At 37.3% G+C, this 24,566-nt stretch overlaps 1 protein-coding gene across 1 annotated transcript in view; it reads right to left on the bottom strand.

The window, feature by feature from the left end:
• The window catches only part of Mapmodulin (acidic leucine-rich nuclear phosphoprotein 32 mapmodulin), a 157,267-nt gene that overhangs the window by 59,267 nt on the left and 73,434 nt on the right, over positions 1-24,566 (bottom strand). The window lies entirely within an intron of this gene.

Here is a 24,566-nt window from a genome sequence, read left to right as displayed (position 1 = left end):
GACCACCAGCCTCATATGCAGTGTCCATGTCCTATACCGCCAAGGCCTAATGAGCACTTCTGATGATGCTTGTTATTAAAGGGGCCTAACAATGAGCACTTTTTACCTTGCAGTAAATTATTTGTAATAACTTACTTTCAATTTATGTAAATTGGATGGACATTTTTTTGTTTTGAAGGTAAAGCTTCGGGCATTTTATTGATGTAAATTAATGCACCTTTATTTTATAAACTTTTATTTTATGAAGTGGAAATTCAAATAAGTATTTTCTTTCCTTGAAAAAAAGTTTTGCATGATCAAACAATGTTAAGAAAAAAATACTTTTTATCAAAAAGTGCATAATCTTACAGAGGTGGTGTTTCCTAAGCCATATATAAAAATAAGTAGTTTTATGTACAATATTACAGTTACAATATTTTTGTTATTATTATTGTCATCACTAAATTTACATGAAATTCTCTAATCTTACATTATATGTAAATGCTGAAGTTCCTTGTTAGTCTTAAGTGTAAAAAAAAAAAAATTATTAGTCTATTTCACACAAACTTAACACTCAGAAAGTCAATTTTTGCCTTAAAAATATGATACAAGAAACTATTTTTACTAATAACTAGGGAGCGGATTTTTATGTAATTACATTTTTTTTGCGTAAGTTTTAACGCAAGTTACGAAGTTCATTATTCCTATTGTGCAACCCCAAGTGCAAAAACTGAATCTTATTTCACATAAAAACACACATTTTCACATTTTTAAAATGTAAATACATATTTTAAGGAAATCTATAATAAGCACATAAATCGGCAATATTTGTTGATCAATAAAATATAAAATGCTTCTGTGTTATAAAACAATGCTCATATTTTCATTTTACAATTACGGTATTGTTTTTAACAGCGTATTTAACATAATGTATCTGAATGTTTCGGCTATTTATGGACTTCCCTCCGTAAGTTCTAAAACTTGCTGGTAACTGGCTACGTCGTTACATTTAGACAAGAGATTTGATTTGCTGCACAAGATGTTTCCTTGCATGATGTCATTCCAACTCTATCAGTCAGCCCTCTCGGGTTTTGTTTATAGAATATCAGCGAAAGGCAATCACGGAGAGATAAGGTGACGTAATTCCGTTACGACATGGGAGACTCGGAAGAATATTGTCCCACCATTAGGTAGTGGAATTTCATCACTCCTAAGAGTAAGGTTAGCTGTTCGGGTCCATATATCATTCCCGTGGTCATGTGATTTTGTATGGATTTATAAGACATATTTCCTTCAGTGTCCGCTGCTATTCTCTTTATTGAAACAGTGATTCACCGTAAATGCGTGTGTCGTAACCTGCAAAATAATGCCAAAAGAGAAGTCGAGTACAAGGTCGCGTCTTCAACAATATGTAGTGGAATTTACAAGCATTTTCACTACCGATGGAAAAGTATTATTTTGCCAACCGTGTGGTAAAACAGTACGTGCAGATCAACGTTCAAGTAATCCAGCATTTGTCTGGAAATAAGCCTACTGCGGCTGCTTCGCATGTGCGTTCGCGACAATTACTAATAGCTGAACCAGCTACGTCAAATGCAGGCCCATCTAAAAATTCCCTGTATTATTCAGATGTGTGCAGAGCATTTGTTTGCGCCGACATTCCCCTTGGTAAAATAAATCATCCGGGACTGAGAAATTTCCCAACAAAGTACATTAATTTTGAACCTCCAGATGAATCCACATTAAGGAATGTTACAAAGAAACTTTACGAAGAATTCGGGCAGTATGTGATCCCGAAAAACTGTGGGTGAGCATTGACGAAACCACCGATTCAAGTGGCAGAAAAGTAGGAAATGATGATGATGGTGTGTTGAAGAATGACAAAACTGCTTGCTGTAAACCATGTCACTTTAGCTAGGTTATTCAATGAAGCCATGCACTTACTTTGGCCAAAAGGTATAAAACACGACCATGTATTGCTTTTCCTTACTGACACTGCAGCTTACATGAAAAAGGCAGCCGAATGCCTTCCTGTGAGGTTTCCGAAAATGATACAAGTAACTTGCGTTGTTCATGCTCTACACAGGTTATGTGAAACTGTGCAAGCTCAGTATCCTCAAGTGGATAAATTAGTGTCTAATGGCAAAAAAGTCTTCATAAAAGCACCCTCATGAATCGATCTCTTTAAAGAGAAAAACCCGGATCTTGCGCTTCCTGCTCTGCCTATTGTTACGCGGTGGGGTACCTGGCTTAGCGCTGTGGTATACTACGCAGACAATTTCAAAAGTTTTGTATCCGTTGTGAACGTGCTAAATAAAAACGACGGGTCGTCAATTGAGATTCTTCAAGAGATACTAAAAGACAGCTCTTTGAAAAATGATTTGGCGTTCATATCTGCCAATCTAAGCTTCTTGTGTAAAACTATAGACATACTTGAAAAATCCACTAACCTGTTGTCCGAAACAGTGAAGGAAGTGCGCGCTATTGAAAATAAATTAGATTCACTCCCGGCTTCGCAGGTACAGGGACTGTTAAAGGTCAAATATCAAAATTTGTTCAGGAAAACAGAGGATTTCAAACAATGTGCAAATTTTCTAATGTATTAGATGGTGCTCATGTTGGCAAAATTGATGGCATTATTCTTGGTGATATTCCTCTCTTTAACTGACTTGCTGTGATGTGGAGCGATCGTTTTCGCAGTATAAGGCATTCTTTAAGAGATAATCGGCATGCATTTGTGATGGACAATTTGGAGATGACCTTTGTTGTTCACTGCAATTCTGAGACTACTTCTAGCAACTAATATTCCAGCGTGTGATGGGCGAGTACGAACTGGTACTATTTTTTCGAAGATGATAGGTTGCTTTTGCCATATTTAAACAAAACATTACCTTCAAAAAAAAAATAACCATTCATAATATCTACTCTGGCATATCAAATATTAATATACCATACAGCATGTTTCCATACACAGACACCATTTTGTCTTAAGGAGCACGTTTGGTAGCACCAGATTCTAATAAAAAACATACTTATTTACTTCTTGAGCGCGAGTAGTTACGTGATATTTAATGGGAAATAATTTCAATTTTTTATCACATATTTTAAAGTTTTTCAGCACATAAAAAATAAATATTTTTCACATTTTTAGCACATAAAAATCCGCTCCCTACTAATAACACATGTTCATGATGTGTTCTAGCAAATGTGCTTAGGAAGGCACAAAGGGTGTACACCCCTTCTTTACACTGTTTACAAACATATCTGGTCTTTTTCCATTTACCACCATGACTAGTAGTAATCTTTCTGCATACAGAAACAGTTGCATACTTTTTTTTTTTTTGCCCGGATAAAAAGCAACTGGTTCGTTGTCCGCCCGCGGGAGCTGAATTGCCGCTTGGTCAACAAGCCACTCGGCAGCAAGTTCCTCAACTAAACTTGTTGTATATAGTCTTTATAGTCTTATTTAATCCAATATTAGTCCAAAACATGTATTATACATTATTAAAACAAATAAATAACTTTGGAAAATACTTTTTTTTTCTGGAACATCCGAACAATCGAACGTTAAATAACACATGTATGTTTTATTGTTCATCCACCTATTCAATACAATTTTAAAAATTAGGACATCGTCCTTATCAAAATTGTTAACATGAAATTAATATATTAGATGGTACATGTTTCGCCTATCAATAGTAGGCATCATCATCCACATTTTTCACCTTAGGATAGATCAGGTCCCTGATTGGAAATAATTTATGAATGCTTCGACCTCAACACGTCCAACAGCAAAGAGCCATACCCATTACAAACTTACCACATCAAGGAAGATGGTCTAATGACCCCTACTAAGGCTTTAACATAGCCTACGGCACCGACATTTCCAACTTCTATTATCTCAAAGGGAACCAGGCCATATGAAATGTCTTCAAAATGTATAAGCAAATAAATGTAAATATTTATTAACTTCAAGACCCAACAACCATAACCATTGCTCAACTTTCCGTAAGTTTTTAACAATACGCCATCTGACAACTAAAGGAATGTGTTTTCTGATTTTTGCTGCTTGTTGTTTTAAGGGGCCTAACATCGAAGGTCATCGGCCCTTTTCTGATTTTTAATCTTTATTGTAATATCTTTTAAAATGTCATAATCGTTAAATAATTATGTTTTTAGACTCCAATATTATCACAAATATTGTCAAGTAATAGCATACTACATGTTATATCGTAATAGTTGTTCAACAATCTCCAATACATTTTAAACGACATAATTTTTAACAGCATCCATAAATTATTTCCAATCAGGTACGTGATCTATCCTAAGGTGAAAAATGTGGCTGATGACGCCTACTATTGATAGGCGAAACATGTACATCTAATATATTAAATTCATGTTAAAAATTAGGGCAGTGTTTCATCAAAATTGAATTGTATTGAATAGTTTGATGAATAATAAAACATACAAGTGTTATTTAACAAATATTTTCAATACGGACCCAAAAATGAATTTTATCACGTGAAACAATCGGACATTGGCGATTAAAGTTTAATTTCAATTGCAAATGTTTATCTGTTATCCATTGGAGCTTACAAGACCTTAGCTTAACCCTACAGTGCATACTGATGCATATATGACCGAGCTCAATAGCTGCAGTCGCTTAAGTGCGGAGTAATCGGGAGATAGTGGGTTCGAACCCCACTGTCGGCAGCCCTGAAGATGGTTTTCCATTTTCACACCAGACAAATGCTGGGACTGTACCTTAATTAAGGCCACGGCCGCTTCTATCCCATTTCTAGGCCTTTCCTATCCCATCGTTGCCATAAGACATGTGTCGGTGTGATGTAAAGCAAATAGGAAAGAAAGACTATGCATATATGGATCACAACTTTCTTTCCATGGTAATATAATACAGTTTTCTCCTAGCTGCAATTTCACATTGTGATTCATTTCTGCATCATTCCCCTGTAGTATTCTATCTTTCACAGCATTGCAATCTTTTTGGATGTGATCTATTTACAGTCGTATTGCCCTGACCTCAAGATGTTTTGTTCGTGGTAGATTGCTGTATGTTACATTGCACATTGGAAGTAATTTGTTGAAAGTATATTGTACAGAAAAATATTTGAATTATGGTTGATTACTGGAGAGTATTTTAAAACTAGAGGAATTTGTGGAAACAGATGTATCTCCGAATAACTTTCAAAACGGTGATTGACTCATAAATGGGACATCATGCATTACCTGCAAGATGGCCAATATAGGTTAGGTTGATAGATTCTTTTTGGAACATCTCCTTTACAGTTTCATGTGACGGTTTCCCTCATTTTCTGGTATAGTAACATTGTGTTTCAAGGTAAAGCATATTTACTTTGACCTATTTCAGATGTCAAGAAAATGAGATTTAGGGGATGATGAATATATTCGCCTGATGTTAGCCAGTATTCCAAGTGATAGTGATGATGACTTAGACGAAAGTGATGCCGAAACTGATCAAGATAGGGACTGTCACATTGTTAACCATGATACTTCAGTGCATTCTACTGATTTTACATCTTTCAATGAAATTACACAAGTCTCAGATAATGATTTGAAGAATCGGCTGGGTGAATACGATGTAGAGGTAGTGTGTGACATCGCATCTGCTGAAATTGATGAACCAACAAACAGTTCAGTTACTCTTCAGGTCTCAAGATAGCACAGTCCCAGAAATGCTCCAGATTTCTCCTCAAAATACAGATATTCATGAAAGTTCAGGTAATTTACCCAGTATATCAGGAAATACTAGGACAGAAAAGATTGTGCCAGTATGGAAAAAGAAATGCATTAGTTTGCCTGAAGGAATGGTGGAATTTCGAGGAAAAACAGAGCTTCCTGGAGTTGTCGTCGATTTACAGACTCCTTACCAATTTTTAAAATTTTTCCTTTCTAATGAACTTATTACTCACATTGTTTCCGAGACCATTCGATACAGTAGACAGAAAGATCCCAACAAGCCTTTCGGGATATCAGAAGTAGATCTTTATAGATTCAGAGGAATATGTACCCATACTTCTGTTTCTAAGGGCTCTAATGTACGACAATATTGGACTCGAAATTGTTCAGAACTGTATGTCACTCAATATATTCGAGAAAATTCGTTCATTTATTCATTTCAATGATGACTCCACACAAGGCACTGATAGAACTACCCCAGGTTACAGACAAACTTCATAAACTACCCGCTGTGATTTCAGTATTAGAAAATACATTTCTTGATGTACCATTTGAAGAAAGGCTGTCTGTTGATGAACAAATCTGCGCTATAACAGCCAGGCATCATTTAAAACAGTACATGCCTCTAAAACCTCATAAGTGGGGGTAAAAGATCTTTGTTTTATGTGGGGTGTCGGGCTTTGCATATAAATTTATAATCTATACTGGTACTGAGAACTGTGGAGAGAAGAGACTAAGCAGTGAACCAGACCTTGGCACGAATGGCAACATTGTTGTACGACCTTGTAGGGAAATTCCTCGTGGAGGCAACCACAAGATTTATTTTGACGATTTTTATACTTCAGTTCCACTAGTTGTGTTCTTGGCTAAACATGGCATATACTCTCTTGGCACAGCCAGAAGGAACAGAATCGCTAAATGTAAGCTACCAAATGATCAAGACATGAAGGGAGAAGAGAGGGGAAACTCTGCCGAATATGTAGCTCATTTAGATGGTGCAGACATTTCCAATACTATGCGGAAGGACAACAAGTGTGTTATGTTTCTTTCATCATATGTAGGAAAAGAACCAGAGCACGAACTGCAGACGTATGACAGAAAAGAGAAAAAAGTGATCAGAATAAAGTGTCCAGCAGTAGTAAGGGACTACAACCCACACACTGGTGGTGTACACCTCCTTGACAGTCTAATTGGACAATATAGAAGCACCATGAGAACACGCAAATGGTACATGAGGCTGTTCTATCACCTTCTTGACATTGCAGTCATTAATGCATGGCTGCTTCATTGACAAGTCATGAGTGAACAAACAAATTCCTCAATGAAACTAGTGGACTTCCATCTTGAGCTTGCAAGAACCCTGTGCACAATAGGCATCAAGACTACAGCAAGCGTAGGAGATCATCATCTCTAGCTGTAGAACATGCTGAGAAAAGAATGCAAGGGCCAACAAGCTCCAATTCTGCCTGCAGACTTGGAACGACTTTGTAGGAAAATTCCTCGTGCATGCAACCACAATATTTATTGTGACGATTTTGATCAGATAAACCATTTACCCATTTGGAACCCTACTACAGTAAGGAGCAAATTGCCGAGCTGCAAAGCACAAACATACGTCATGTGTGAGAAATGTGGAGTGGCATTGTGTCTACATAAGGACAAAAACTGTTACAAGGTGTTTCACTCCACAGGAACTAAGAACACAGCTCTGTCTTTCAGGGGCCCATTCCACAAAAGTATGGTCTTGTACATTACAAGTAAATTCTCTAGTAACTAGTACAAATACCACATTTTCTGTTCCACAAAAGAATTTTCTACAGTTGTACTTTACTACTCCATACTTACAAATTACCAGTGAATTTTTATGGGTGTGTTCCACGAAAGTAACTTACCAGTGAATTGGGAAGTATTCTCTACCAGTGAAAGGACATTAGTACATAAATGTACTACTGCTATTTAAATATGCTTATTTCAGATACATTTTGATAAATATGTGGTCTAGCAGTAGTGATAGTAATGGTACATACATACATTATCATTATAGACTGTTATGCCTTTCAGTGTTCAGTCAGCAAGCCTCTGAATTTACTAAATGACGCCACAATCCATGGTAATGAAAATGAAAACTACCGTCTGTACAGGGAAAGAATAAACTTCCATTTTAACACTGTATTTCAATACAACAAATGTTTTAGGTTATGCACAATACAAGTGGAAGAACTTTTGATAGATATTGGGCATAGGTTAATACATCCTACGAAGAGAAATAAAGGGTGGTCAGTACCATGGCATTGGAGATATGCGTGGGGATGGCAAAATCTTCGGTCTGTAGGTCAATACATTCTGTGGTAGCTGCAATAAATTATATAAAATTTCCTGAAATTGTTCATTGGCCTGAAAATACTGAACAAACATGTTCCAAGAAGGACATTCCTGGAAACATTAATGAGCAGAATATCCCTTACATACGTCCAACATTCACCCTCAAAAGCTCCACGAGCTTTTCCCAAGTCAAATATTTCCATCCAACCATTTACTTTGTCTTGTTTCTTCAGAATCTCGCTGAATGCACCGAAACAAATGTTTCATTCTTTCTATTTCCTTCAAAATGAATAACTTCGTTTCTTTTGACATAATTTTAACAATTCATGCAGAGTTTGCAATTTCGTAACAATGAAGTTTGGCGGCCGAATATCGTTAGCGGCAACTGATTCCTAATGGCACACCAAGGTATGTCAGACTATCGTGGAACATACGCGAGGATCACGAAAGGGCAGAATGGGTGATGATAACTGAGTAATTTCCTAGCATCAAAGAAATTAACTGAAAAATAACATAGTAGCATTAAGAAATTCACAGGAATATTATTTCTTTGAATCTTTGCTGGACAAGTTACCTTAAAATACGACATTACGATAAATGAGCCAAGCATAAGCTAATTCAATGAATGGAATACGAAGATAAACAGCTGATTCATGCTATGACTTATTCTACAATATTAGTTACTCATTTCTTTTGGAATGGTATATTGCAGTAAAATGCCAGAATAATATTTCCATCACACACGCTCAATATTAAGAAAATATGCACGTTTATTTCTGTCTAAATACCCAAGAATTTGAAATTTGGAACTTTCCTTAATAAAGTCCTATCTTGTCTTCACTTAAAAAAATAGCATATCGTCCCACCAAACAAACGCCTTTAAAAATAACCTAAAATAAACAAAAATCTCATCCTAATATATCAATGCCTACTCTGACTTTGTAATTTTGTTATTACGGACTGTAGTCTCCAGGATAAGAAACTACTTTCATAATAAATTTATTATAAATAATATTGTAGAAAAAAGGGATCAGCAATTACAGCTATAAATTTATTATATCCTCGTACTTTAGTGTAAAATAGCATTATAAATAACATTGTAGGAAAAAGGGACCAGCAATTACAGCTAACAAGTGCCAAGGAAAGTTAAACTATGATTTTATAAGCTCCAATGGATTACAGAGAAACAATCCCCCAATTTTTATTTTCTCTTACCAGTCTGTGCCTTATACTTTTCAACATTCCTTTCTATGAAGAGACGAAATCTTAGACAAGTAAATGGGGGGGGGAAAAAAAACCCTCACAAATAATACTTATGATTCACGAACTGAACTGTCAGAAGTTGTAATTGTGCATCACGGAGTAATACTGTAGTACTGGAGAGGTACACAAAAGCAATACATATTTCATCTAAGCCTGTATTGAGTTCCTTAAACCAAATTTAGCACTTGTTGAGCTACGATTGCACTGAGTTTTGAAGCTAGAACAATTTAAAATAGCAAGTGTTTGGTCCACCTCGTCAACACACTTTTTATAATTGAAAATTATTTATTCAAACATTTCAGGAGCATGGTACATTCCCTTTATCAGGGATATCCTATCAAAGAATAAAAACATAACACTTTTGTTTAGCCCAAAATTTTAAAGTACTGTATCATAATTCACCATATCAATGAATAAACAAACTAGTGAAATATTATGAAAACTATCATTACATAAAATTGTAACATTTTGATGATGTTGAATGAGAATACCCAAACAAATTTATGATCTTCAAGTTTTATCTTCTTTTTTCTCTCTCTTCTTCCTTAAAAAATTAAACACTAGTTTATATAACAGGTTCTTATCTGTATAAACTTGATTCGAAGAGATTTTTTTAGGAAGATAAATTTCTTAACTTTCTAAAACATTCTTGATTTTTCCCTTTCTGGCTGAATGTATTAATTCCATGCCATTAGAAATGTCCGTAAATTTATGATTCTTTTAAACTATATTCCATATAATCCATGCATGAATGTTTGCTAAAATACCTGAAACCGGCGAACCCACTGCTATTATGATCGCTGAATATCTTTTACGTTTGACTGCATTAACATGTTCTTTGTACCTTAAGGCCGAACTTCTTCCAGACTGCACTATGTATCGCTGCCTACATGATTGGCATATCAATTTGTAAGTTCCTTTCTCAATTTTGTCTGAATTGAAAACTACCTTATTAGTATTATCAGTCTTGTGTGCGTGTTCTTTTATTGAAAATATTTGCCAATAGATAAGAATGCTTATTTTGAAACATTAAAATGCAGATTTATTTTTCTCCTTTCAATTTTTAAGTTGTTTTTGGTTCATTTATCATTCTATTAATAAATCTTCTGGAGTATCAGTTATTATGAGCAATTTGGTGGATTATGTCAGTCTTATAATTCTTCAGACATAGGTATGTGCACAGCTCTATTAATTAAGCTGTAAAATGTTGCCTTTCTATGTTGACCTGGATGATTGGAGTCATTTCTAATAATAGTAACTGCTTGAGTAGCCTTTCTGAAAATTTAAAAATAAAAATGACCAAATTTTCTAGTAACTGTTAAATCGAAATAACTCTTAACTGCATAATTCTCAGATTTCACCGTAAAATGCACTTGTTTATCCAAAGTATTTAAACACTCTAATAATCCATCAGGTTTTACTTTTTGCTTAATAATAATAATAATAATAATAATAATAATAACACCATTAACATATCATAATCATGTAATCAAACCACCTATTGTATCCACTATTTTATTATACTCCATGTAATCCATGATCACTGTACCAGGAAGGCCTAGGCCCTGGAACATATCAATTGAAAAAACTTTATTTCAGCATACAATTTCCGTCCGACATGCGAACAGCTGAGCGAAGGAACATTCCAGTACGTACCAGACTCCACGAGCGAGCCAGGCGAGGTCAAGTGACATCACCTACAGCTTGAAACTTGCCTCCCCTAGAGATATTTCTCGAAAGAATTTTCCTTTTGTGAACTTTTTAATGCCTTAACCGATTTGAACAGGACCAACGCTAAAATGTAGCAGACATCGTAAAAGTAAAATCCTGTAAATTTCAAAGCAATCTGTCCAGTAGTTTTTGAGTTATAACAATATAAAGTTTAAGAAGATTGAGCACTCTCCGTCACATGATTCAGAACGCCACCCCTCCCGGCGCAGATATATATGCCACTATGTCAAGGCTGACAAGCAGTGCAGTGCAGTGCAGTGTGTGTGTGTGTGTGAGCGAGACAGAGGAGAGACTGACCCTCGTACAGTCTGTCAGTGCAGTCTCAGAGATAGTACTTACTGTCGCGCTTTGCGGAGACAAAATTATGGGACAATCAATCGCCGTCGCACCGTTCTTAGTTTATCGTGCTGTGACTACAATATAATTCAGACACGTGTGAAATCCTTGAAGTACGAAGTGAAATATTTCATATTCACAGACTAGAACATGACGTGTGAACTTAGTTAATTTCACATAATATTGAACTACTACAATAAACAGAAACTGTCGTGTAACTATTTTAGGACTCATTTCTTCTAATACAGTACATCCTTGAACTGTGTCTATTTACGTAGTGTTTGTGCCATATTAGGACATGACTTACTCCAGTGATAAACTTGGTGAATATTAAGAACTTTTTCTAAGGTAATATAATATCAGTACCAGAAAATCAGTTACCTGCTAAGATAGCGATTCAGAGACTGATCAGAGACCGTGATGAGAATTATTACACGTTGCTTTTTCAAGAGTTTGAACTGTGTATTTATGAACGTTCTCCGTGACAATTTTAATAGTGTTTTATGCAGCAAGGACTGTAGTTATTCATTTTATGTCATAAAATTAAAATACAAACTGAACTGTGTTTGACAGTGAATGATAGCATCTGTAATTATTACTCGCGCCAATTGAACTTTCCGTGTGCTAAAATCACCTCCACGAGCAGCGGAAATCTTGGTGAAATTCTACAAGATCCAGCTACCTCAAACATCATCTCATCTATGGTACCCATCGAGGGACATCAACAAGGTTTCTTCGTGGAACATCGAGTTCGAGTCTCCGTCCGCACTCCGCAGAATGTTCCAGACTCCCATTCCCCACATAAACATTTGTAAGCCAAATTTTCTTTACTAAGTGAGTAGTCACAAACCGACTGACTTTTTCTTATCAATCTTGAATAGTGATTTTCTCAGTGCTGCGTGTGATCAATATTTCGTAGTTTTTCATCATTTCTCAAAAGTTCATCTTTAATGATAAATTTATTTTTCAAAATTTAATATTCATATTACATAGAAGAACTCTAGGGTTTTCAAGTGTTCTATATTTCAAGGCTAACAAACTAAGAAACTTTCAACAGAAATTTAAATTCTTATTTCAATTTTCAATTATAAGCGTGTGTTCATTTCATGAATTAATACTTAGAAAGACTTTAGGTGAAGAGCTGACACTTTGTGTTTTCACAAAAGTTAGAAAGACTATAGGATCAGTGATATTTATTTTTCTCAAACTGAATTCAAGAAGATTTACGTTTAACTGTTGATTTCCATGAAAGATCTGAGTCCTATATTAATGTTGCAGGGTGATGAATCATCCTACATTATTCATAAATTATTTGGAAAAAGTATAACCATCTATTATTCGCCCTGCGATTCTATCCTGCTCTGTATCGACTCCAAAATTAACTTCCACTACCTGAGATCCTTCTCATGCCCTAAACCCACAAACTTTTCCTGGTACAATATGTTTGCTAAAATACCTGAAGCCAGCAAACCCAATGCCAGGCCATTAGACTGTTCATAAATTTTGTAGTAAAAAATGAAATAGTTATCTTCCAAAGTAAATTCTAGTAATGTCAAAAAAGGTTCAATTTCGAACCTTACTTAATTTGCTGTGTTGCATTAAATTCTTTCTTACTATTTTTATAGAATCTACAATACGAATGTTGGAGTACATTATCTTTTATCATGTAGTTTTCTGTTAGCTCAATGTTTTTTGAGTCTGTTGCAGAAGTCAACAGTATTAAGAGCATCTGGCTGTTAAACTCAGTGTTATTTTTAAAACCTTAGTATAAATTTGTCTGTCTTACATACAATAGCAATTTCTATAAGGAATAGGAGTAAGTGATATTCGGATACGGGGAGACAACGAGGAAGAAATAGGAGATTATAAAGTGTGCATGACAGGTGTTAGAAAGGGAAGGGCAGACTAAGGCGTAGGGCTGTTTATCAGGAATACCACGGCATGCAACATTATTTCTGTTAGGCACGTAAATGAGTGAATGGTGTGGGTAAGATTTGTCAGCTGGAGGAATTAGGACGAGAATTGTCTCGGTGTATTCACCATAGAAGGGTGCAGATGAGGATGAAGTTGACAAGTTTTATGAAGCATTGAGCGACATCGTTGTCAGGGTCAACAGCAAGGATAGAATAGTGATAATGGGTGATTTCAATATGAGAGTTAGAAATAGAACAGAAGGATACGAAAGGGTGATTGGTAAATCTGGGGAAGATATGGAAGCTAATGGAATGGGAAGCGTTTGCTGGACTTCTGCGCTAGTATGGGTTCAGCAGTTACGAATACATTCTTCAAGAATAAGGCTATGCACCACTACATATGGGAGGCTAGGGGTACCATATCCATAATAGACTATATCTTAACAGACTTCGAATTCAGGAAATCTGTTAGGAATGTACGTGTTTTTCGGGGATTTTTCCATGATACAGACAACTATCTGATCTGTAGTGAACTAAGTATCTCCAGGCCTAGGGTAGAGAAAGTGAAATCTGCCTGCAAACGAATAAGGGTAGAAAATCACCAGCACGTGGAAATTAGAAGTGAATGGATACGATTAGTGAGAAGTTTCGAAGAGTAGACAGTAAGCAGGTTCAGGATATAGAAAGAAAATGGGTGGCATACAGGGATGCTGTAATAGAAACAGCAAGGGAATGTCTATAACAACTGTGTGTAAAGATAGGAAAAGGCAAACATCTTGGTGGAATGATGAAGTGAAGGCAGCTTGCAAACATAAAAAGAAGGCTTAACAGAAATGGCTGCAAACAAGGGCCGAGTCAGACAGGGATTTGTATGTAGATGAAAGAAACAGAGCGAAACAAATAAATGTTGAATCCAAAAAGAAGTCATGGGAGGATTTTTGGTAATAACCTGGAAAGGCTAGGTCAAGCAACAGGGAAACCTTTCTGGACAGTAATAAAGAATCTTAGGAAGGGAGGGAAAATGGAAATGAACAGTTTTTTGAGTAATTCAGGTGAACTCATAATAGATCCCAGGGAATCACTGGAGAGGTGGAGGGAATATTTCGATTATCTTCTCAATGTAAAAGGAAATCATCCTGGTGGTGTTGCAAACAGCCAAGCTCATGGGGAGGAGGAAAATGATGTTGGTGAAATTACGCTTGAGGAAGTGGAAAGGATGGTAAATAAACACCATTGTCATAAAGCAGCAGGAATAGATGAAATTAGACCTGAAATGAAGTATAGTAGGAAGGCAGGGATGAAATGGCTTCATAGAGTAGTAAGATAGCAGGGAGTGTTGGTAAGGTACCTTCAGATTGGACAAAAGCAATAATTGCACCTATCTATAAGCAAGGGAACAGGAAGGATTGCAACAACTATCCAGGTATCTCACCGATTAGTATACCAGGCAAAGCATTCACTGGCATCTTAGAAGGGAGGGTGCGATCAGTGGTTGGGAGGTGAAAACTAGTGTGGTTTCAGACCACAGAGAGGCTGTCAGGATCAATTTTCAGTATGCGCCAGATAAGCGAGCCGACCCCGTGGTCTAGGGGTAGCGTGCTTACCGCTTACCCGGAGGCCACGGGCTCGATTCCCGGCCAGGCATTTTTACCTGGACCTGAGGGCTGGTTCGAGGTCCACTCAGCCTACGTGATTAGAATTAAGGAGTTATCTGACAGTGAGATAGCGGCTCTGGTCTCTAAAGCCATGAATAACGGCCGAGAGGATTTGTCGTGCTGACCACACGGCACCTCGTATTCTGCTGGCCTTCGGGCTGAGCAGCGGTCGCTTGGTAGGCCAAGGCCCTTCAAGGGCTGCAGTGCCAGGGGAAGGGGCAAATAATTGAAAAATGCTATAAGGGGAATAGGCAGTTTTGTTTATGATTTGGAGATCTAGAGAAAGCATATGACAGTGTACCGAGGGAAAAGATGTTCGCCATTCTGGAGGACCATGGAATTAAAGGTATATTATTAAAATCAATCAAAGGCATTTATGTTGACAATTGGGCTTCAGTGAGAATTGATGGTAGAATGAGTTCTTAGTTCAGGGTCCTTACGGGGGTTAGACAAGGCTGTAATCTTTCACATTTGCTGTTCGTAACTTACATGGATCGCAGGGAGGGATTCAGTTAGGGGGAAACGTAGTAAGCAGTCTGGCCTATGCTGACCATTTGGTCTTAATGGCAAATTGTGCTGAAAGTCTGCAGTGTAATATCTTGGAACTTGAAAATATGGTATGAAAATTAGCCTTTCGAAGAATAAACTGATGTCAGTATGAAAGAAATTCAACTGATGTCAGTATGAAAGAAATTCAACAGAATTTAATGTCAGATTGGTGATACAAAGCTAGAACAGGTCGATAATTTCAAGTATTTAGGTTGTGTGTTCTTCCAGGACGGTAATATAGTGAGATTGTATCAAGGTGTAGTAAAGCTAATGCAGTGAGCTCGCAGTTGTGATCAACAGTATTCTGTAAGAAGGAAGTCAACTCCCAGACGAAACTATCTTTACATCGGTCTGTTTTCGACTAACTTTGTACTACTGGAGCGAAAGCTGGGTGGACTCAGAATATCTGGCAGCTTCCTTGACGTGTTGCCAATGAGGGAGAACATACATACATAATCATTATAGACTGTTATGCCTCTCAGCATTCAGTCCGCAGGCCTCTGTGAATTTACTAAACATCACCACAATCCTCTATTTGCAACATGTAACAGACATGAAGGTAGCAAGAATGATTGCTGGTACAAACAGGTGGGAAGAATGTCAGGAGGGTACTCTGAATGAGGAGATAAAGGCTGATTTAGGGATGAACTCGATGGATGAAGCTGTACGCATAAATCGGCTTCGGTGGTGGGGTCATGTGAGGCGAATGGAGGAGGATAGGTTACCCAGGAGAATAATGGACTCTGTTATTGAGGGCAAGATAAGTAGAGGTAGACCAAGACGACGATGGTTAAACTCAGTTTCTAACGATTTAAAGATAAGAGGTATAGACCTAAATTGAGGCCAAAGCACTAGTTGTAAATAGAGGATTGTGGCAACGTATAGTAAATTCACAGAGGCTTGCAGACTGAACGCTGGAAGGCATAACACTCTATAATGATTATGTATGTTCGCCATCATTAGCAACACATCAATAAAGCTGCCAGACAGCTCTCTTGCAAACATCAATGCAACTCAGCAGAGCCCACTCAAGAAGCAGGATGAAAGAAGAGCGAGTACTGTAGTTGCCTCGTTCATTTGACTACCTTTTTGTTAGCACACTGTTTCAAAGACCTCATTCTTCTTTCCTTAGATTTACATTACAGCAATTCATAGATGAGGAATAGCACCAATCTGTACTAACGGCATACACTTGTTCCATATAGATGCTTAATAGTACAATATTCCCTGTATGACAAAAGGTGCACCAAATACAAGAAATAACTCCTCCAGCCTGGCATGTTACACAATTTTGCATTGATAAAGATAGATCAAAAACTGTCAACAATGAAATGCATGATGTTTTTCAAAACCTTAACCTGGATCCGCCCAGCGTGCCGTATGACACGGCAAACTACACCATCTTCTTGGACTCTTATTTTTGAAACCGCTGCGCACTGTATTGTTTACTACGGTATTCTCGTGTTCAGAGAAGTCCTGCCTAACATCTTACGAGGTTTGTTTTAATATATCAGGGTCACTGGTAAGGTACAGCTACATAAGTGCCAGTAATGGCTGCACGTTTGAAGTAAGTAATTCCTGCTTTACTTCTATTGTTATTTATATGGACCCTGTTGCGCTATATTTTTCTCTAAGGCGCTTACATGTATGGGGATTAGCTAAGATATGTCTTGGTGATGATTGGTGTCCTTTTATTTCAAGTAGAAGTTTGGTGGTACTTACTTATTTGGCACGCTGGGCGGAAGTGCTGTCTAGCTGTCGGGCACAACTCACCCTATAATTGTTATAGTCCTGATGTTCGTTCCCATTCATTTCATTCCTCTTTATCACCCTAGCAATGGCATAATATGTAGGCTGTAAGTTATACATTTTAATTTAACTATTTTTAATCACACGAAGTATCATTTTCAGATAAAAATGAAACTACATTGCGGTTTTCTTGTTGAAATGAATCTTTTATACAGTTATTCACCGTCTTTTAACGTGTTTCACATTTATGGATTCACACATTTTTCTAGAAGAGTTTCATTACGAGAAGTACTCTACTTGTTGGAAAATTATGAGCTTTCCGATGTAGGAAATTTATTCATCGAAACCCGAGACGCTGCAACTTTGTCGGATATAGAGCGCGGGGATGAAGATTGAGGTGGCTTCGCCGACAATCTGCCTTGTAGCCAGCTTTGAACGAATGCACAAAAAAGTGATGGTGTGCAATATTTGCCTGGCTCGTCGATGTAGAAATGCACAATACCTAAAGCATGGCAGCTGAAACATGTCTCGAGAGGGCATTCTCATCTTCATTTTCGACGAGCAAATGTCCAGACTTATCTCACACGTCACAAAGCTGCTCCCTTGTTCAACAGATCTCATGTTTCGGGCATAATGCAGTGCAAGAATTTCGATACGATGGAAAGCATCACAATTCCAGGAGCAAAGAAAAAATTTTCTTGCTAGACCTAAAACCCAGTGTACCAAGTGCAATGTAGGTTTGTATATGGACTATTTTACTGATTATCATATGCACAAAGGTAGTAAGTACTGTGCACTTGCCTTTCAGAACATCACCGTTAGTGCTATACTCACATGAACAGGTGACATCTCTGTACATGCAGCTGCTGTAATACCTCATTCAGACTGTCTGATTGCCCCAGGATGTAATAAGTGATTTGGGTAGCTTATGAGATATTAGTATTATTATTTAAAATATAAATTCATTTCCTCATACAATCAACAACTCAGCACCAAGAATTTTTCATAGTTCTGGACAAACATTATTTTTGTAATATATGCAAATATTGAAAAAAACATTTATACTGATGATTTACAAAAGAAAGTTTTGGATAAAAGCATACCTGTAAGCCAAACTTGGAACAACATCTGAATTCCTGTATGTGAAACAAAGGCAGCACTACCGCCCAGTGCCATATATAGCACGGACCTTTTCTCGAAAGTTACATGTCGAATAATTAAAAGTAAAGCTTTTCCGGGATCTTCATATGCACATCATCAAATGCTAAAAGTTACAAGTTGATTCTCATAAAATAAAATCTTGGGTGGATCCAGGTTGTGTGTGTCAAAACTAAACTTTAATCATGTTTTCTTGTCCACATACTTTAGGAATTTAAAGTTGATTTTCTATGCATACTAGCTGAAGATGACACCCCCCGCACACAAAAAACAAAAAACAAAAAAAAACTGAATCCTGTCCTAGTTTTATGAGTAAATGTACATGAACAGGTGGACCACTACAAAAACTCTTGTACAGAATTTGATCAAAAATGGTTAAAATTGATGGCTAACTAGCTTGATGTATTCAATATAAATGCAAGGTTCAAATTCTAACCGTTAGATTACTGAGCACAAGCACATACAATAGGGATAGCTGATAAAGCAGGCATGAGGTAGTGTTAAAAAGTAATTATGATCGGTGGAAAATAGTACATAAAAATGTAAACACTCTCTGGGATGGGTTTAAAGCAATTATTGAGAAATGTGAAAACAAGTTTGAACGTTTAAAGTTGGTAAGGAATGGTAAACATCCACCCTATTAGAGACTAAGGAGGAGGTGCAGATTGGAAAGAAATAGGGGTTAGAAATGGCTGAAGGAGATACTGAAGGAACTTACAAGGAAATTGAACCTAGCAAAGAAGGCAGCTAAGGATAACATGATGACAAGCATAATTGGCAGTCATACAAATTTTAGTGGAAAATGGAAGGGTATGTAGAGGTACTTTAAGGCAGAAACAGGTTCCAAGGAGGACACTGCTGGAATTACTAATGGAACCAGGGGAGTGTGTATGTGAGGATCTTCAAAAGGAGGAAATATTCAGTCAGCACTACGTTACAAGGATAATTTCCAGATAGAGGTGACTAATGCTAAAGAAGTATTAAAATTTACCTATGATAATAATGACATTTACAATAGGATACAAAAGTAGAAAACTAGAAAAGCAGCTGGAATTGTTAGGATTTTTCAGGATATACTAAAGACAATGGGTTGGGATATAGTACCATACACAAAATACTTATTTGATTAATGTTTCGTCGAAGGAGCTATACCAACTGAATGGAGAGTTGCTGTAATAGCCCCTGTGTATAAAGGGAAGGGTGATTGACACAAAGCTGAAAATTACAGCCCAGTCAGTTTGACATGCATTGCATGTAAACTTTGGGAAGGCATTCTTTCTGATTATATTAGACAAGTTTCAAAATTAATAACTGGTTCGATAGAAGGCAGTTTGGTTTTGAGAAAGGTTATTCCATTGAAGCTCAATTTGTAGGATTCCAGCAAGATATAGCAGATATCTTGGATTCAGGAGGTCAAATGGACTGTATCGCAATTGATCTGTCTAAAGCATTTGATAGGGTGGATCATGGGAGACTACTGGCAAAAATGAGTGCAATAGCAGTAGACAAAAGAGCGACTGAATGGGTTGCTATATTTCTACAAAACCTCGATAATTTGAAATCCGTTAATTCAAAATGCTGCGTAATTCGGAGAATCTCTTGTTCCCCGAAACACGAGGTATGGCTTTTCATGGTATTTAAATTGTTTAATTCGAAATATGGATAATTCGTCATTCAAAGAACGTCGGTCCCAGTATTGAAATTCAGACTTAATTCGAAATTGCCCTTCAATTTGTTAAAAATAATACTTTACGGCGTAATCTGAATTTAAAAATCTCCGCATCACGATAGAACGTGTCTTCCGGAATGTGTATCTTTCCGCACTTTCACTTTGAGTTTGGTGTGTCTACAGCGTGCTTCAGAGTTGCCAAGTTCTAGTGAAATCCTAGTTCTTTTGTATTTTTCTAGTTACTCATTTTACTTCAAGTTTTAGTGTGCAGTTATAAACTTCGAAGTTGTAATATTTTATTTATACTGTGTTTTAGTTTATTGTTACGATACTTTGGTTTAGGGCACGTGTGTTCCTTTTTTTGTGCTGCGATGGCTAAGCGTCAGTATTCTTCAAAGACACTCAGCGAGAAAATGAAAATTATAAGGGAGGTCGACAAAGGACAAAAGACGAAAACTGAAACAGCTAACGAATTTGGAATTCCTGTGTCCACACTTTCAACGTTTTTAAAAAATCGTGAGAGCATAGAAGCTCAGGAAATGCAGGGTGTAAATACAGCAAAGCGAATGTGCATTCGAAGAGCTAAACACTCGGATTTGGAAGTACAATTGATCGAGTGGTTTCGGCATGTTCGGGCAAACAATATCCCAGCAGATGGCGAGATTATTAAGGGGAAGGCGAATGAACTGGAGCTGAAGATGGGTCGTGAGTTTCAGTGTTCGAACGGGTGGATTCAGCGTTTTAAGGAACGGCACAATATCACGTGGCAGGCAGTGTGCGGAGAAGCTGAATCAGTGAACACTAGTGATGCAGAGCGCTGGGGAGAAAACGTGGCTCACATAATCAATTCGTATGCACCGAACAATATCTTCAATGCCGATGAGACTGCATTTTTTCAAAATGCCGAGCCCAAACAGACTTATGGTTTTAACGGAGAGAATGCCATGGCGGGAAATCTTTCAAGGATAGGGTCACAGTAATTCTGTGTTGCAATGGGGACGGAAGCGAGAGATTTCCTCCCCTCGCCATAGGCAAGTTCGAGAAACCGCGATGTTTACAGGCATCAGGCACTTTCCGTGCAAATATAAGCCGTCTAAGAATTCCTGGTTGACAAGCAAAATTTTTGAGGAGTGGCTGGTATGCCTTGAGCGCAAAATGGCATGCCAGGAAAGGAAAATACTTCTGTTGTTGGATCAGCGCCGCACACAAACATAATCTAATTTTAAAACGTGTGCGTTTTCTTTTTCTGCCGGCCAACACTACAAGCTATTTGCAGTCCCTAGACCAAGGCATAATTTCTTCTGTGAAACGTGCCTACAGAAAGCGACTAGCGCGTTACTTTTTCCGGGAAGTTGCTACAAATATTCCGGCGGGAGAAATACGCAAATGGAACGTAATTGATGCAATGCGGAATGTGACAGTTGCCTGGGACTCTGTTCCTTCATCGACAACTGCTTCGTCAAGTGTAGTTTTGGTTCGTTAAATGAAGTAGAAAAAGGAGAAGACGACAATGAAGATGAATGGGAGGAGTTACGGCAAGTCCGATGTCGGTATGACTTTCTCCGAATACATCGCCATAGACAATGCGGAGCCAACTTCAGAAGAGCGGGATTCCGCCATGATGATCAGCTGCGATCAGAACGCCAGAGGGAGATGCAAGTACAGCTGATGTTGAACACGACGAAGCTACCGCGCAGGCGGCAACTATTCCGTCAAAGAATGATGTACTAGCCGCTCTCGTCGTGTTGGGTTCAGTGATAAGTGCTAGTGATGCTGACGACGCTACAATTAAGGCTATGGCCCATATGGAGCAGTTCGTAGCTAGTATTTATAAAAAAAAAAGATGAAGCAACCTCTCATACATTCTTTCTTTAAAAGGCAATAAGCCTAATGTGTAACAAAAAAGCCCTACTGGATCATTAAACATTTGTGAACTATTCAGGTACTGTACATAGTTATCTATTAATTCTTTATATTTGTTTAAAATGTATGTATGGGTTTTTAATGTTTGTTTCGTTGGTGCCATGTTTCCAATATATGTCTGGGTTTTTAAAGTTTGTTTTGTTGGTGTAATGTGTTTCCAATTTTGACAGCCTTGTTGGCTCCCCTGTGCAAGTGCTTTATACTGCACTTAAATCAAGTAGGTTATAACCTATTTGCTTAAATTGCGTCGTGCATATATACAGTAGATTACCGTACTCCTTGTCTTTGAATCGTGTTTTATTTTACCTGGGTGTGAGGTTACGTTTGGCAGTATACGGCGTTATCCAAGAGCATTATTTCAATAAAGGCACCTTGTTAGATACATTTAGGAATTTTTTTCCCTACAGCATTTGAAAGGTGTAACTGTGAATCAAGGTTAACTAGTGCAGTAACGGGCATTAGAATATTTTGTAACGCGGTAAGGGTTGGTACTTCTGAAATGCGAATCGGCGGTCAATCCGAAATCACATAATTCGAAGTCCGATTTTTGAGTCCCAACGACTTTGAATTAACGAGGTTTTACTGTATATTTCAGAGAATTTGAGTAGGCAAAGGTTTATCTGACCCTGTAATAATTAAGTAAAGAAGAGATGACTTTTTGCAGATGTTTTTCTGTATAGAGTAATAAATAAGTTACAAGAATGTGAGCAACTGTAACATGACCTCGATAATGTTGTGAGATGGACAGCACGCAATGGTATGATGATAAACGGGGTTAAAAGCCAGGTTGTGAGTTTCACAAATAGGAAGAGTCCTCTCAGTTTTAATTACTGCATTGATTGGGGTGAAGGTTCCTTTTGGGGATCATTGGAAGTATATAGGTGTTAATATAAGGAAAGATCTTCATCAGGGTAATCACATAATGGGAGTGTAAATAAAGGATACAGATCTCTGCACATGGTTATGAGGGTGTTTAGGGGTTGTAGTAAGGATGTAAAGGAGAGGGCAAAGTCTCTGGTAAGACCCCAACTAGAGTATGGTGACAGTGTATGGGACCCTCACCAGGATTACTTGATTCAAGAACTGGAAAAAACAAAACAAAGAAAAACAGCTCGATTTGTTCTGGGTGATTTTCGACAAAAGAGTAGCATTACAAAAATGTTGCAAAGTTTGGGCATGGAAGACTTGGGAGAAAGGAGGCGAGCTGCTCGACTATGTGGTATATATGAAATAACTAGTATATTTCTGTACCCACCTATTCAATGTAATACAATCTTAAAAACTGGGACTTGTCCTTAGCCCAATTGTTAACATAAAATTAATACACTGGATGGTACATGTTTCACCTATCATTAGTAGGCATTATCAGCCATATTCTACCTTAGGAATAGATCAGGTACCTGATTGAAACTGACTTATGAATACTGTTAAAAAGTAACTACATCTTGTAACATGGATTAGAGATCATTAAACAACTATTATAATCTAAAATGTAGTATACTATTACTTAATAACACTTGTGTTAATATTTGAGTCTAAAAACATGACATTATTTGAGAATTATGACATAGGTAATTGATTCTTGACATTAAAAGTTATTACAATAAAGTTGAAAATCTGAAAGCACATTCCAATTGATTGTCAAATGGTGTGTTGTTAAAAACTTGAGGAAAGTTGAGCATTGGTAATAGTACTTTGTTCTTGAAGTTGCTAATTATCGATTTTCATATAAATGAATATAAATTTTGAAGAATTTTCATATGCGTGGTTCCTTTTTGATATAATATTAGTTAGAATGCTGGTGTCGTAGGCTACACTGGAGTTTATGTAGACGCCGTTAGGCCATCTTCTTTGATGTAGTATTTGTGGGAAGAGTTTGTGATAGGTGTGGCTCTTTGTTGTTAGATATGTTGAAATGAGCGCACTAGTCGAAAGGGAACATAGTAAAAGTTGTTGTCAATCAGTGTGTAGCCAAGTGGGTGTTGAAATTCTGTAGTTAAATGAAAAGGGTTGAAACTCCTTCAACCGCTGAGATGTTAACTTACGCCGTGAGATTTAGAGCAACTGGCATTTGCCGAGCTTTTATTTTGCGTGTTGTATTTGTGAAGTCTTGGTGGTGGGGGCTGCACGTCAGGGGGAGTTGCCAGCAGAGGGAGAGGGGGAGGGGGGTGGCGTGTGTTAGATTGGTGGGAGTGTTTACCGATTTGATACTAAATATTTTATAAAGATTACTATTCTGAAGGAATGGTTTTTGTAATAGAATTGGAATCTGTTCGTAAAGAGGACTTTTTTTATCTATTACATCATTGAAGATTAATATTTCATATTCCGTCATGAGTTTACCTTTTTCAATTCTTTTTATGATCTGTAAATCCCGATCTATTGTAGTAAAATTGTGACCTGTTTCCTTAATGTGGTTACTCATCGCACAGAACTTGCGTTTTTGGGCGTTATAATATTCTGCCTATATATCTAGTTGAAAAACAGCGGCCAGTTTGGCCAACATAACAAAAATTGCATACTCAGAGTCTTTCCGCACTTACACTCACTTCGGTGGGTCTACAGTGCGCTTCATGATTGCTAAGTTGAATGAAATCGGAA

The sequence above is a fragment of the Anabrus simplex genome, chromosome 1 (genome assembly GCF_040414725.1).
Source record: "Anabrus simplex isolate iqAnaSimp1 chromosome 1, ASM4041472v1, whole genome shotgun sequence".
Taxonomy (NCBI): domain Eukaryota; kingdom Metazoa; phylum Arthropoda; class Insecta; order Orthoptera; family Tettigoniidae; genus Anabrus; species Anabrus simplex.
Note: the sequence above shows the minus strand (reverse complement) of the source record. Positions and strands in the feature narration are given on the sequence as shown.